Here is a 15,785-nt window from a genome sequence, read left to right on the forward strand (position 1 = left end):
AGTTGACTCTCTAAATTTCACCACCAGTGGCCAATTTGAAACCATATTAAAAATTTTAAAAAAAAATCGCCAAATTTGTAGCCAAGTTGACGACAAAACTTGCCGACCAAAACACTGGCGATATATCGCCAGTGGCGTCTTGGCGATATATCGCCAAGTGTCCGCCAAATTATAACACCATTTGAGTATACATAGAAATTAACAATGATTTGTCCACAAAAAGGGGCAAAAGACCCCTTTGGAAACACCCGAATGCAACCAAAAGGGGAGGTGCACAACTAGACAACACTAGGAGTCTACGTACCAAATTTCAACTTTCTAGGACACACCGTTCTTGAGTTATGCGACATACATCCGCACATACGCACATACATACATACATACGGACGTCACGAGAAAAGTCGTTGTAATTAACTCGGGGAATGTCAAAATAAATATTTCGGGTGCTTATACGTTCTTAGGCACTTATCCGCGTGTGAGCGGGTCGGAAAAAAAAAACTCAACATTCATTCGGGGGTGAGCAAAATGGAAATTAACGCCGAATTTTGAGTGAAAATTTTTTCACGAATACAATACTTCCTTTTTTGTAAAAGGAAGTAAAAAAAAAAGTAATTAGAATACAGTGGACGCCGGTTAGTTGAATCAGTGGTTAGTTGATTCAACCGCTTCATTGAATCAAATTGTCAAAAACGGAATAAAATCCAGCTTCATTGAACTAGCCGCTTTATTGAATCATTATCTATTTATGGAATCAAAACTTTAGAACAAACGGGATTCATGTAAGCGGCGGCCACTGTATAACGTTGCCAAATCAGAAAATGAACACTTAAGCACAATTTCACATTCAAAAATTCATAACAACGTTCAAAAGTGTAGCACTTATCACATGACTAGAAATATTTTAATTAATATATAGTTATTATTTTAAAACAGGGGGAACTTTTGCGTTCCTGCATCAGGTTTTTTGGGGGGGGGAGGGGGAGGTTCAAATTTTAAGAAAAGGAGATAAATCAAGGGAATGAACACTTCGAACCAGTTGCCAAACAGAGCGTTTACAATCATTCTCTTTTTGGAAATGTACAGAAGAAAAAGTCACTATACTGCACATTGATTAAAGAAACGAGCTGATGTGTGCTTCACATGACTTTCTTTTTACTCCAATTTAATGTCATTTCCCCATTATTGGCATTTTAATGTGATTCAATAGTTTACTATCTAAATATCACCAACAGTGACAAATTGAAACCAAATTTAAATAATAATAATTTGAATTCTGAAATTTTGAATTCAAATTACGTTTTTCGCAATCACGAACTGAGACAGAACCCTACTCATTGGAGTTATTGTTTCTAGAAACAGCTCCTGTCCCCCCCCCCCCCCAAGCCTGCCTCTCCTCTTGGGCGGTTACGTGTGCATAGTTGTGTGTGTAAGTGTGTAGGCTTGTGTGTGTGCGTAGACCTGTGTGTCTGCACGTAGGCGTGTGTGAAAGTGTGTGAGTGTGTGAGCGTGCGTGTGTGTAGGACATGGACGCCTCCGACCAGGAGAAGCGGATAGCTCAGGACCGGAGCAGCCGCGCCGCGCCACCTGCAGAGGACGGTGGGCGGTGCTGCTGCAGAGGCTTCTCGTCCAAGCTGAAAAATGCACGGAACATCAGAAACGGTCAAATGAGAACAATAAGCAATCGTGATTACTCAAAAAAAAAACGCCAAATTTGTCGCCAAGTTGGCGATAAAACTTAGCGACCTAAAGATTGGCGGTATATCGCCTAGTGTCCGACAAATTATAACACAACTTGAGTTTACATCGAAATTAACAATGATTTCCCCCAAAAAAGAGGCAAAAGACCCCCTTAGGAACATCCGAATGCAACCAAAAGGGGAGGTGCACAGCTAGACTCCACTAGGAGTCTACGTGCCAAATTTCAACTTTCTAGGACATACCGTTCTTGAGTTATGCGAGATACATTCACACATACACACATGCGCATATACCATATACACGCATATACCCTACATATACACACATACGGACATCACGAGAAAATTCGTTGTAATTAACTTGGGGGTCGTCAAAATGGATATTTCAGGTGTATGTACGTTCCTAGGCATATATCCACGTGTGATCGGGGCGAAAAAAATACTCAACATTCATTCGGGAGTGAGAAAAATGGAAATTAAGGCTGATTTTTGAGTAAAATTTTTTTCGCGAATACAATACTTCCTTTTTTGTAAAAGGAAGTAAAAACTTTTAAATCTTTTCCCTTTTCTAATTACAAGCTATTCATTATCTGGGGAGGACGAGGGGGGGGAGGGGGTTCAGGGGTCAATCTACAAAATACTAAGCGAATTGTTTTGAGGGAACTTTTTTTTTTTTTTTTTTGAGTGGAATTGAATCTAAGAGGTCAAAATACAGATACTTTGGCATCTTTTTTTTTTTCTTTCTTTCTTTTTTTTAATGTCATATCGTGGGGTGAGTACTACTAGTAGGTAACTATAGTCGGACCCCGATTTAACAAAGTCATCGGGACCGACACTTTTATACGTTAAATCGGGATAATTCATAATATCGGGGTGTGAAAAAAAATGCTCTTATTTTATCTATAAGATCTAATAAGCAATTGCGCATAAATATCCAAAAAAAGAAAGTGTACACTTTTTGTTTAGCTTTCCAAATATTACACCCTAGTTAATTTGAAATTTTAAAGTACTGAGTAATAGATGTTTGACAATTTCCTTGATACTTGACTCCAAATAGTTCTCTTTCGACTTTATGGAGCGAAGAAAATACTGTGCCATCTACAACCTGCTGCATGAAGCATGAGACGGTTTTAGTTTCTAGGCCATGTAAGGCATTTGAAAAAGTAACAGTTCTAATAAGAGTTTCTTTATCGCTTTCTGCATCAGAATCGCTATTCATTGGTTGACCCCTCACCCGTCAAAAATTGCAGATTCCAATAAAAGTGTTTTTCTGCTTCGGACAATATGGATATGTCATTTGGAAAGCAATCCAATATTTCCGAACTCAAATTTGCAAAAAAAAAAAAAAATAAATAAAACAATGACTGTTCAAACGATTTGTTTATTTGGGGTTTATTAATCGTTAAACAGAGGGGTTTGCTTTCATTTTAGTCGGGGGGGAAATAAATATTCGCTAAATCGCGAAATTCGTTAAATAAAGGTTCGTTATATCGGGGTCCGACTGTATAACCATACTTCTCCTCTTCTTTTCTTTTCTTTTTTTTTTTTGCAGAAAATTGAACAAATAAAAACTTTTTCACAATTTTTTGGAAATGTGAATATTTGATTTAAATGTTATTTTGATAACATTTCCAATTTTTATTCAATTAAAGTATTTACGTCTTCTTTCGAACAAAAAAGTGAAACATTGTATTTTTCAAAATTTCAGCTACTCAGTTGCTGTACTCAGCCGACGTTATGGTGACGTTTCCTAACGCAAATATCAGCACAAAATAAAATTTTATGGGAATAATTATTGCTTTCTTTTACTCACATCAAGGCGGTGTTAGGTCCCGCTTGAAAAAGGAAGTCGTACTTGGCAGATTGAAATTTCCAAACGCGTTTAATCCACTCGATCCCATGGGAACTGAATTTGAAATGAACGAGCCCATCAAAATAATCCATTTTATATGGGCTGTGGCGAAAACATAACGCTTTATCGCCGAATTCATCTTGCCCGAAGCGAACGAGTAAATCTTGGGCAAACTGAATTCGAACACGTACATTTAACAAAGAATTTCTTTTTTTTTTTTTTTATGATCCACGATTATGCCATTGAGGGGCACATTTTCTGCCTTGCATAGCGACGAATAATATTATCAGGCTCTTTTTTTACGACTTGTATGGACGAATTTATTTATTTAATTTTTGTGATAATATAATGGCTCTATCGCTTTGTTTTCTTAGATGCCTCTTGCTTTGTTTTGTGGTTTTTTTTCCTCTCTTCCTCCAGCTGCTGCGGATGGAGATTGACGTTAGAGATAGAATGAGTTTTACTTCAGAATAAAGAATTGACTTCTCAACAAGAGTGCAACCTGGAGGGGGGGGGGGGGTTAAAGTCAACCTTCTATATCGAACCTGCTTGTCAATCCGAGAAAAAGTAATTGAGGACCATGGAGTCCCCCATCCCAGATAAAAAGAATCTGTACTCTTTATTGCTTCTCAAGAACAAACAGAAGAAAAGCTCCGACCACTATGCAACACTAGGGTCCTCCGTACTAACTATCATGCAGATTTTCACAGGTTGGTAGGGGCCCTGAAAACAGTTCTGTATTTTTTTTTTTTTTTTTTTTTTCAACCGCTGATTCAGCACTTAGCGGTATTGACTTACTGTGGGAGGACTTCTTCGCTATGACAGATTTAATGTGCACCAGTCATCATCAGCGATCATGAGGAACTTTGACCGGCTAGCAGAGAACCCACTGCCCTCAAATTGTGAGTGCAACGCCTTGCTCTTTAAGCCACAAAGCCCCCATCTCAGAACAGAAAACAAAAATAATAATGCCCTGTTAGTAGTACAGTTAAGCAATTAAGACCAATTTTTTTAGACTATTTTTGAAACTATGGCAGAGGTATGGTAACGGAAATAATGAAAGAGTCATTTTCGTACAGTGATTTTATTTTTTAAATTCATCGAAATTTCTACCTTTTTTAATGTGTGTTTGAAAATACATCTTCCGAAGCACAAGTTAAAACAAAACAAACCTTCAGAGAGACCTGAGAGGGATCTAAGGAGCTATCTATAAATGATGTCACACTTTTTTGCAACATTTTTGAACAAATGCCATAGAGTAGCCCTTTGTCACGCGTCACAATATTTTTCTTGAAACATATTCTTATATACAAAAATGCGTGATATCACACTTTTTGTTACCCCCTCCCTTCCCTTGTCACAAACTGTCATAGTTTCCCAAATGTCAACCCCCCCCCCCTCCTCAAAACGTGGCACCATTTGCGAACAGCCCCTAAGGAAACTAGCACTTATCTAATGCAAACGAAAAAAACTGATTTTACGGCTTCTTACGCACGAGTCGTTTAGTTGTTCCAACTTTTCGAAAACTTCGTCTGTCAGCTTGTTGACTGGCGTTTTTCGTTGCGCTTACTGTCCACCTCTGGCAAGTTAAGCTCCGCTGCCCGCCCGATTAAGCGATTCCATTTGTTGAAATAGGGGTGAGAGAAAACAGCTTAAAAACTTGCGGATTTAGTTTGCAGTGTTATTGCCCATTTGGCGAACAATATAATTCAAGTAAGAAATAGCAAGCGGTACAGGATTTTCTCGCCAATAAAGGATTGCAATGGTAGCTCAACTCAGCTAATAATGCCTCTTCTTACTGATTGCTCTCCCTTGAAAGAAATAGACTTGCTCAAGGCCACAGCTCAACTTCTCAGAGGGGTACAGTACATGAGGCAACTTAGTTGTATCAACTTTTCTTCTAATAAGCCGAAGTTATTCGAGCAGCTGCTCCACAACGCTGTTAAAGTTGAATCGAATTAACTCAGCTAGTTTACTCGTGTGTAGAGCGAGCGCATGGCAATAATCAACTAAAAAGTTGATTCAACTCGGGATGAAAATGATAGCGACACATGTGCATGGCGTGCCTGACGGGTTGACTGTCGTGTGAGGGGGTGCCAGGAGATTCCTTCACTTTTCTATCTCGTTACACATCCTGATAATCGCCCGTTCGAGAGTTGAGTTAACTACGTTGAGAAGGAGGCCTAAAGAAATTTTGAATGGTGATTCTGATTTGTAACCAAACTGATGACTGTTTGATGGCACTTTGGTACTTGGTTTTTACTTAAACAATTAATTACTTTGTGCACTTGTGTTTCATTAAACAGGCAGAGTATGATATGCCTTTATTTGACTATCTACATCTTTATGTGAAATCTGAACATCTTGTACCATGATCAAAAGTGCTATACCGATCAATAATACCAATTCCGTAACCAGTAGTGTTTCCATAGGGTATACTCCATATACGCCGTATACCCTCAAACGTTTTTTAGGTATACAGGGTGTTCCGTTTTAACCTGCAAGACCTTTATTTTTGCAACCGTTAGTCCTAGATGTATACTTCCAGTTGCAAAAATGTTCAAAATCAGATGCAGGGTTAAGATATTGAAAGTTTGAAATAAAAATAAAAATGAGTAAAAAAAATACAAACTTTAACTTTTTATACGGGCCCCAGGTCCCTTAACATATGCTTAGGGAAATAATCTCCATTGAAAAATAAATCCTACACAAAAAGTTTGAAATTACTACGACCAATATTCGACCAATATTTGAAACGAAGCATTTTGTGACTTACACCACTTTTTACTGGCCGTCAATAAGACTTTTTGGGGGAAAATATAGTGGTTAAAAAGTGTTTAAAAATTCCTGTGGGCATAGAGTGATTTTTCAAATTATTCGAGCTTTTATAGTGTGTTTTTGCGTATCACAGCATAACATTTGCATTTATTTTTGAATAGCAATGAAAAATATAAATCCCTTGTTTTTCTTACTTTGACCATCTGTCATTCTTCTGAAAGAGCGATAAGTTCCAATCTCAACTTCTGTATGGTCCATTAAAAATTGAAACTGGAATATCTCCTTAAGTTTTGGTCGCACAAATGTTAAATTTTTTGTGTTAGTAATAGTTTTCAATGGAGATTATTTCTCTAAATATTAGTTAGGGGACCTAGGGTCCGTATAAAACGTTAAATTTCTTATTTTTCGACCTATTTTTATTTTTGCTTCAAACTTTCAATGTCTTAACTCTGCATCTGATTTTGAAAATTTTTGCATTTGGAAGTGTACATCTACGACTAACGATTGCGAAAATAAAGGTCTTGCAGGTTAAAACGGAACAACCTATATAGCGTATACCCTCAAGCTTCATAAATTTTCATATCATGACATACTATGTATATGATCACATACACAAATTGTGCGTAATGAATTACTGGGAGTATACCCACAGAAAAATTCATGGGAACATTACTGCGTAACCACAACTCGAACTCTGCCCCTCAGCTCAGAAAACATGTTTCACTGAATAGGCCATTGAGTGGATGCTGTTTGTTGGTTTCAAAACGTGTTTGCATTTTTTATAGGTACACTTTCAATTTGAGAAATGTACAGAAAAGTGACAAAAATCACATTTTAAAATGAGTACAGTTTTACCAGTGCAACACTTAATTTTTACAAAAATTCTTACCGAGAATTTAAAAACTGATTTAAGTAGATGAAGCATCACCAACTATTTGAAATGTTCAAGCCGAAGTTATTAGCATTTCGGGAAAATATCGCTTAAATATGAACTAGCTGAACTGTGCGAAGCGTCCACGCTTGAACACATTCCAAGCACACTCTAAGTACACAGTGTGTAAAACAATAAATAACGACGTTAAATAGCATAAATTGCAGATTATTGCAGTAATCTGCAATTTGTGCTATTTGAAATTGTAATTTCTTCTTTTATTTTTTACGCACAAAAGTTTTTATTCAACTTACACAGCGTGTGCTTGGAGTCGCTTATGAAATACTACTAGTCGCCTATAAACTAGTCAGTGATTGGTTGACAGCGCCATTATTTCGTTAAATTGTAATTAAATGCGAGATAAAATAGTAAATGCATCAAATCGGTATTGGCTCCGACCATGTACCGCATATGTTATCTATTAATAGCGGGAATTCAAAAACCCAGTTTAACTGCTGTTTTACTTATGAAGTTTGGTGAAGTATTAAAGAAGTACTAGTTGCCTATAAAATAGTCAGTGATTTTTAAGCTTTTTACTTTTCGAAAATCAACCAAAACGTGTATTATTTCTTTCTATTCGTCCGATAGCGATGAAAACATCTTAAAATTACTGCCTTGCTTATAAAGTTTGATGAAGTATATAAAAGAAGTTATGGGCATATCCACAAAAAAGCACCTTTCAGAAATAATATGTATGATGATATAAGTGCACATGAAAGACAAAAACACTTTATGTAGATCTTTGGCAACTCTAATAAAACTCACCAACCATCTTTTCTCTCTCTCTCTCTCTCTCTTTTCGAAATAATAAAAAATCATTGCTACAGTTGACGAGTATGCTCACCATAAAAAATCAAGCACAAACACTAATTGTTTTTACTACCAATAAATGCGTACAGTGAATTACGACGAAGACATATCAACATAATATCCTCATTTCTCGGCATTGCCGTTAATAGGAGAAAAAATACATTTTACCATTTACCAAAAGGATTGAAGAAAATAAAGAGGCCATTAAGATTTCACGTTTTATGGAAAGCGATCTGCTGTGAGTTATATTTCGGCAAACACAGATTTACGTAAAAGAAATTATTCTCTGTTCACGTGCGTGAATAAAATGAATAAAAATACGTTAAGTGAGGAAGGTATTACATATGTTGTCTTTACGAATGATTCATGCTTATGTTTAGCATGCATAAAAGTGTTTGCTTTTCTTGTAAGACATGAATATAATCACAGAAAAAGGCGGATTTATGCATTCTTTTCACTCCATATAGTTGTTTTCCTTGCATACTATTTCTACCAGGGAAATAAAAATTTTAACGGAAACAAAAAGATCCTGTTTTTACTTCCCACAAGGTTGTTTAAATAAATTAAATGGACCTCAGTTGAAGGAGTCTTATACAGATTTAAAACCAACAACCAAACGGCACGACCTTGAGGGTCACGGATATGGACAGAATTCTGGATTTAGGTCACTTTTCTAGTCTAGGTCTAGAGAACCATGTAAAGTGATTTGACTGCATAGGCTCGTGCTCAGCTGCAACGGGGGATCTAAAGCTGCTAATTTGGCTCGTGGTTTAGCCCAATTTCAAAAAGTAACACCTCAAATAAATTTCAACGCAAAAACTTTAAAATAAATTAAAACGAACTGATGCGTGCATCACATGACTTCCTTTTACTCCAATTTAATGTCATTTTCCCATTATTGGCAATTTCAGTGTGATTCAATAGTTTACTCTCTAAATATCACCAACAGTGGCCAAATTAAAACCAAAAGAATTAAAAAAAATCGCCAAATTTGTCGCCAAGTTGGCGACAAAACTTGGCGATCAAAAGTCTGGCGATATATCGCCGAGTTATAACACCACTTGAGTTTGCATCGAAATTAACAATGATTTCCCCTCAAAAAGGGGCAAAAGCGCCCTTTAGAAACACCCGATTGCAACCAAAACGGGAGGTGCTTAACTAGACCCCACTAGGAGTCTACGTACGAAATTTCAACTTTCTAGGACATACCGTTCTTGAGTTATGCGACATACATATGCACATCCGCACATACATACGTACATACAGACGTCACAAGAAAACTCGTTGTAACTAACTCTGGAATCGTTAAAATGGATATTTCGCGTGTCTATACGTTCTTAGGCACATGGGGGGTCGAGTCTAAAAAAAAACTCAACATTCATTCGGAGGTGAGCAAAATGGAAATTAAGGTTGATTTTTGAATGAAAATTTTTTCGCAAATACAATACTTCCTTTTTTGTAAAAGGAAGTAAAAATATTTTTTTAATTGTAAAGACTATTTCTAAGCTTGGTTCGTACTAAAAAGTATGAAATAAAAGAAGTATTTGATTTCTTGATTGCAACCACTCAAAAATTAAAGTTGATCTTAATATCTTTTTGTTTATGTTAATTCTAAAACAGGCAATGAAATTAAAATTAAAAATTTGGGAGAAGATATAGTCGGTATACAGCTCTGTACGAATTGCTTCTACTATACCGCCTATATTTTTTCTCCTCTAAATTTTTAATTTTAATTTTATTGGCTGCTTTAGAATTTACATAATCATAAATATATTAAATTCAACTTTAATTTTTGAGTGTTGCAATCAAGAAATGGTATATCTTTTTTATTTCATACTTTTTATTGCGAACCAAGCTTATAGAAATAGTCTTGAGAATTAAAAAAACATTTTTATATGTTTTTTTCCTTCTGTTATCTAATTTTGAAAACAAGGGGAGTTTCTTTAAGTGATTCACATTAATCATTAATTTACTCATTTCTAGTTGTTGTATTAGGTTTGTCTCAGGTGGAAAATAATTGTTTTAAAGTTACTCTTAGTCATTTTTATTTATATTTCAATGCCTTGCATTTTAAATATTATATTTTTTTAATTTTACTTTCGCGTAAAACGATTTCTGTCTTACAGCATTTAATTTTAACTATATTCTAGAAATTATTTTTAAATACTAGCTGTTTAAAATAATTTTATTTTAGCTGATAATGATTATTAAAATTTGCATAGTTACCTGCAAATGCTTCCTATTAGAACGAAAGAATGAACATCCAAATAATCTGCTGTAATTTTTTTCGTTCAATAAGAATCCAATTCCTTATTTGATGGCCGGCATTTTCTTCTGGAGTAAATAGAGAAACAAAATATGATCAGCATTTACGCATTATAGTTTCAAAAAAAACTATATCAAAATGAGATTCCAAATCAATTGTCAACGTGGTGATGTTGGCGAAGTTTTCATACAGCCCCGTGTTAAACTTTTGTCACTATATCCTATTGAAATTAAAGTTTTTTAGAATCAAAATCGCTTTTTAGGTTTGAATTGATATATACAGTAAAACTTCCGTAAGTTGAACTTTGACATGCCGAAGTAAATTTTTATTCCGGTTCAACTGAATGGAAAATTAATGTTATTTATTTTCGATAAACCGAATTTTATTTCATGACCGTCATTAGATTTTCCTTGCTAAACTCCCCAAGTCGAAGTCATTTTTCCCCCAAATATAGTACGAACAAAAAGAAAGTATCTAAAGGCGTCTGAACCAAGTGAATCTAATAAATCTCTGACATAAATTTACAAATTGAGTGGAGCTTTTCCACAAAAGAAAATGAACATTCAATCAAACACAGATTTTATGGATTTTGCTGCAGTTAATGACGTAATTTAAGTTAAAGAGTACTCAAATATTGAAGATACATGTTTTATCATGCATAAGTGAAAATAGTGAAAAGGTGTTAAAAGAGAAATAAAAACTTGAGCCGGTGGTAAAATTACCTTCGATTCAAGGTATTAGAAGAGCAGCAGATGTATTGCGTGTTTTCATAGAATCCCGTGCGAATGTTCTCGACTTCTCGTTTACAGATTTTTTTTTTTTTTTTTTTTTTTTTTTGGTTTTTTTTATAAAATATCATCCTTTTTTTCTTTTTTTTCTTTCCTAATCTACTTCCAAAGTTCTTCCCAATGACGTGTGTTCAAAGCAAATCCACTTTTATGGGAAGAATTTATGTGTGTTTCTTCAATTTTAAGCACTAATAATGTTAAGGTTTTTTCTTTTTTGAACTGTTCAAAATTTAATGAACAGTTGTTCAAATCTATAAGAATGAAATGTGGAAAGGAAGTGTTCTGTGCGAAACATTACAAACAAAAGATAGTTGGTTCAAATCGGTCTATTCCCTCAAAAATAACTTAGTGTAGATGGGGCAACATACATATCAGCAGTTGGCAACTGGCGGACAGCGGTCCAGGTCCGGACCACAGAAGATAAAAAACTGGACCGCCAAATATGTTTAAAAAGTGAATTAGAAAAAAGGTTACTTTGAAAGTACTGGGTAACAAGAAATAACTTGGACACAAGTAATACATTATAATTTCAGTGCTAATGAAAATATTACTACCAAAACTTCAAAATAAATATGAATACATTATTTCGTCTAATATATTTACAAATTTTCAAAGTGGCTACCTTTAGCCCTAATACAGAGCTGTAAACATGTCACAAAATTTTAGGTTATGGATCGCAACTCACTTACTGATATTTTATTCCATTCCTTGCATAAGGATTTCTTTAGGATGCCAAAGTTTTATAAGGTTGGCACCTTTGTCTCCAAGATGGACCAAACAGAATAATCCATTGAGTTCATATCTGGGGAATATGGTATCCATTCTTCATCTCCAATGAAGTCCGGAAAATATGTCTTGCACCAATCTTGAGTGCCTTTCGCTCTGCTTTAAGGTACGGAATCCTGTTGGAAGGTCCATCCTTCGTTTTCGAAGACCTTTTGCGACCAAAGTGAGACAACATCCTCCAAAATGAGTTTGTAATATGTTTCTTGATTAATCTTTATTCCTTGATCAACAAAAACAAGTGGCTTTACCCACTTGCACATATCACACCTCAAACCGTTACAAATTGGGGTCGTTGATGCCGTTCAACAATGCAAGAAGGTCTTGGAGACAAGGGTGGGTGCTAAACTTCATAAAATTTTTGCATCCCTATAGAAATTCTTATCCAAGGATTGGGATAAATATCAACAAGTGAGTTGTGGAACACAGTCGAAAACTTTGTGAAACGTTTAGAGCTCTGTATTAAGGCTAAAGGTTGCCACTTTGAAAATTTGTAAATATATTAGACAAAATAATGTATTAATATTTATTTTGAAGCTTGGTCGTAATATTTTCATTAGCATTAAAATTATAATGTATTATTTGTGTCCAAGTTATATTTTATCACCTTGTATTTTTCTGAAGATAACAGTTAATTTGGGCTTCCTGCTGATTGAAAATATTTTCTTGTAGTCACAAGTTAGATAGTTTTTGTGTTTCTCCCACGTGTCACGAATGCAAAAATAATTTCATCCACTGAATTTTTAACGGAAATATAGGCCTATCTAAAGTAGTAAGTTACCGCCATTAAGCAAGGACTAAGGCACCCTTAAAGATACCGGCCGCCCGGATATCAGCAGTTTCGTCCTTGTTATGGACTCTTTAGTCTGAAGTAGTTTTTTACTATTCCAGACTGATGAGTTCATAACAAGCACAAAACTGCAGTCTCTGGGTGCTGAACCATGTTTTGCTCGGTTTCTGGTCTAGATTAAAAAAAGAAAGAGAAAACAGAGCTGTCTTCAGGGCCCCATCCAACTGGTCAAACCACAAACAGTGGTAGGTATGGGGTACCCTGGAGTGTGAAACGTGAACTGAACATTGATTAATATGTGTGATCAGTACTTAAATGCAAAATAAACCCATCAGTATTACTTTTCTTTCTTTAAATTGTGCTTAGATTATTCTGATGGACTATGTATTAGCTTCAACGTAATTTGTACAGTTGGGGAATGTATCTGCGGTTCACATTTCATACTATAGTATATCTCGTGCAAGATTTTTTTTTTTAATTCCTTTTAAAATTATTCTCTTGTAATGATTTTTCTTTTGTGCAATTTATATCCTTCTGAAAAAGTAAATTTTACCGCATTTTTTAAAAGAAGGCTTTTTTTTTTTTTTTCCCCCATCTTGATTAAATGTAGCGATCAATATTTTACACGATGTAATTCTTTCGCCTTCATATAAGGTTAATTTTTTCCAGCTATTTGCATTTGCGTATCGTTTATTGTATAATCGTACAATAAACGATATGCGATTACGATTTATCAATGGTTGACATTTTTAAACGAAAGTAATGTCTCACAGAAAAGGGGGATACATTTTGTTTCGTTTTAAAGCCCTAAGACGTGTTTTTTCCAATGGTTTTGCAATCCCACTCACATTTTATCTCTCACCGCCTGTAGTTGTTCAGCTCAGCTCCCCTTTTTACGCGCCTTCACAGAAAGAGTTCTGAATTTTTGTTCTAAAAGTGAAATTAAAAATCCAAGAAAATACGAAGTTTCAATATTATGTACATGAGAAAATGTAATGATCAATCTGCATGCATGAAACGTCACTTGGCTTGACGACTTGTTTATTTTTCAATTAGACAAAAATAGAAAATAACCTAAATGCCATCCTCAAGTTTGCTCCTCTTATTCTAACTTCACATTTTAATGGAACTTTTAATATTTTTCTAATGACTGGATACTTTTACTCGGTCGATATTTTGCATTTTAATGGAGCATTTAAAACTGTTTTATTCATTTGGCGAATTATTTTAGTGGGTTTTTTTCTTTTGATTTAATGGACTGTTTATTTGGTAGATTATGTTACTTTTATTTAGCGGGTTTTTTTCTTTTTTTCATTGTAATGGAAGTCTTCTCTAATTGCTTGTTGGTTTAAAAACCTATTAAAAAGTCAAAGTAATGAATGGTATCCCCCCAACAAGTAGCTTCGACGTAGCTTTTACTGAACACGGCGACAATAAATAAAATGAAATAAAGATCGCCAAGCTTAAAACTGCGCCAAGTGATGTATCTATAGCGGAAAGGTACCCGATAATGAGATTACACGAAATAGAAAATGCATTCATTTACAACATAATCTGTTTCGTTATTACCGTGCATTTTATCTTCCGTGACATTTTCGACGATTGATGAATAAGACATTAAAAATGTTCTTCTGTTTATGTCGTGAAGAAAATCGAGCAGAAATGATTTGCTCACATAATATGTATGTATGCAAATGTTACTGTTACTGTTACCCAATACATGAAGGCTTTATTACCTTATTGTGTTAAAACTGATGAATCAGTTTCTTTGCTTTTTCTATTATAAACGTGATTTCCTCTGTTGAAGTATTTATGCTAGCAATACTAATAAAGAACAACAAATGATTTGAAATATTGGAATAAAACAGGCAGCTTTTAGACATTAAGACTAATTACGTAAAAATAAATTCGTGGTTTGAGACTAAAATTTTTACATCGAACATAGCTTTTCGGATAAAATAAAAAAAAGTCTTACTTGTAATAATATGTCGCCACGGCGCTACATGCCAAATTGCCAAGTTTCGCCTAATGATGATAATTTTGATGAGTAGAAATCCAAATTTCAACGAATGATGATAATTTTGCCGAATTTTCAGACAAAATTTGCCGAATAAGGAAATTTTTGGGAGATCACCGTGACTTCCCATCAATGTTCCAAAAGTTAAAAAAAATATTTAAGGTTTTTTTTTTAAATACATCTTTTTTAAAAAGGTTATATTTAAAAAAAATAAACTTTCACTCACCTTACAGGTTCTCAGCAATGCGACAATAGAAGTCTGGAACTATATCCTCTTTTCTAGTTCCATTGAATAGCTAAACGGCTAGAAAACAGCCACATTGAATCCTTCATATTTCAAAAGCAGCGTCTAGTTTAGAATGCACTTTTCTCTTCAAAAAACGCTGACACATTAAGCCTAAAAAATATGAATAGAGAAAGCCATGTCAACTAATTACGGCTTCTTTGTGAGTGAACGAATTTATTGCCCAATTCCTCTGCCTTTTTTGATTTTTGCTAAAATGGTCGAGTGACTCGGGGATGGTAGAATGCTAATTGTCTTCCTTAATGAACGCTTGTGTAAGAAGAGCTTGCAATACAAAAGGTTTTCTTGGTTTAGTTAAAGAAGAATGCCTTCTGTGTAGGGATATCTTGAGAAATTCGGTATGAATTTAAATTTAAGTTCTGTTTACAAGAAAGAAGCCCATTGGTATTTCACGAGGTAAACGTGTTTATTGTTCTTTCTTCCCTTTCATCTGCTATGTCATCTCTAATTTCAGACATTAGATACAGATTCCCTGTATTTGAGGAATCATGTTCATGTTTTTGATATGTGTATAATTAAGATTAAATAATGTCATCGTTTCCATAAGTGTTTAAAAACAGTTGATTCATTTCATTATTTTGTATTTTATTTTGTTGTCATTTAGGTGACCATTTTTTTCGCCTTAAATTGAGGCATTTAGTAATTTTAAGCTAAAAAATGGCCGACAACGTGTTTTTTTGATTAATTTGGTACACGTTTAGTTACATGTGTACCAAAAAAGAAAAAATGAAAAGAAAAGAAAATCACATATATTTTACTGTTTGTACTT

General features: G+C 34.7%; 1 protein-coding gene across 5 annotated transcripts in view; it reads right to left on the minus strand.

Moving 5' to 3' along the window:
- The window catches only part of LOC129219839 (sodium/hydrogen exchanger 9B2-like), a 92,607-nt gene extending 82,224 nt beyond the window's left edge, over window positions 1-10,383 (minus strand). For 3 of the 5 annotated variants that reach the window (XM_054854143.1, XM_054854147.1, XM_054854148.1), the window contains exon 1: window positions 3,511-3,652. The gene's annotated coding sequence lies outside the window, so the exon portion shown is untranslated. Of the gene's footprint in view, window positions 1-3,510; window positions 3,653-10,294 lie in introns of those variants that run through there. The other 2 variants (XM_054854145.1, XM_054854144.1) reach the window with 2 other exon arrangements.
- Window positions 10,384-15,785: the final 5,402 nt, after the last annotated feature.

Source organism: Uloborus diversus, chromosome 4 (assembly GCF_026930045.1).
Source record: "Uloborus diversus isolate 005 chromosome 4, Udiv.v.3.1, whole genome shotgun sequence".
In the NCBI taxonomy this organism is placed as follows: domain Eukaryota; kingdom Metazoa; phylum Arthropoda; class Arachnida; order Araneae; family Uloboridae; genus Uloborus; species Uloborus diversus.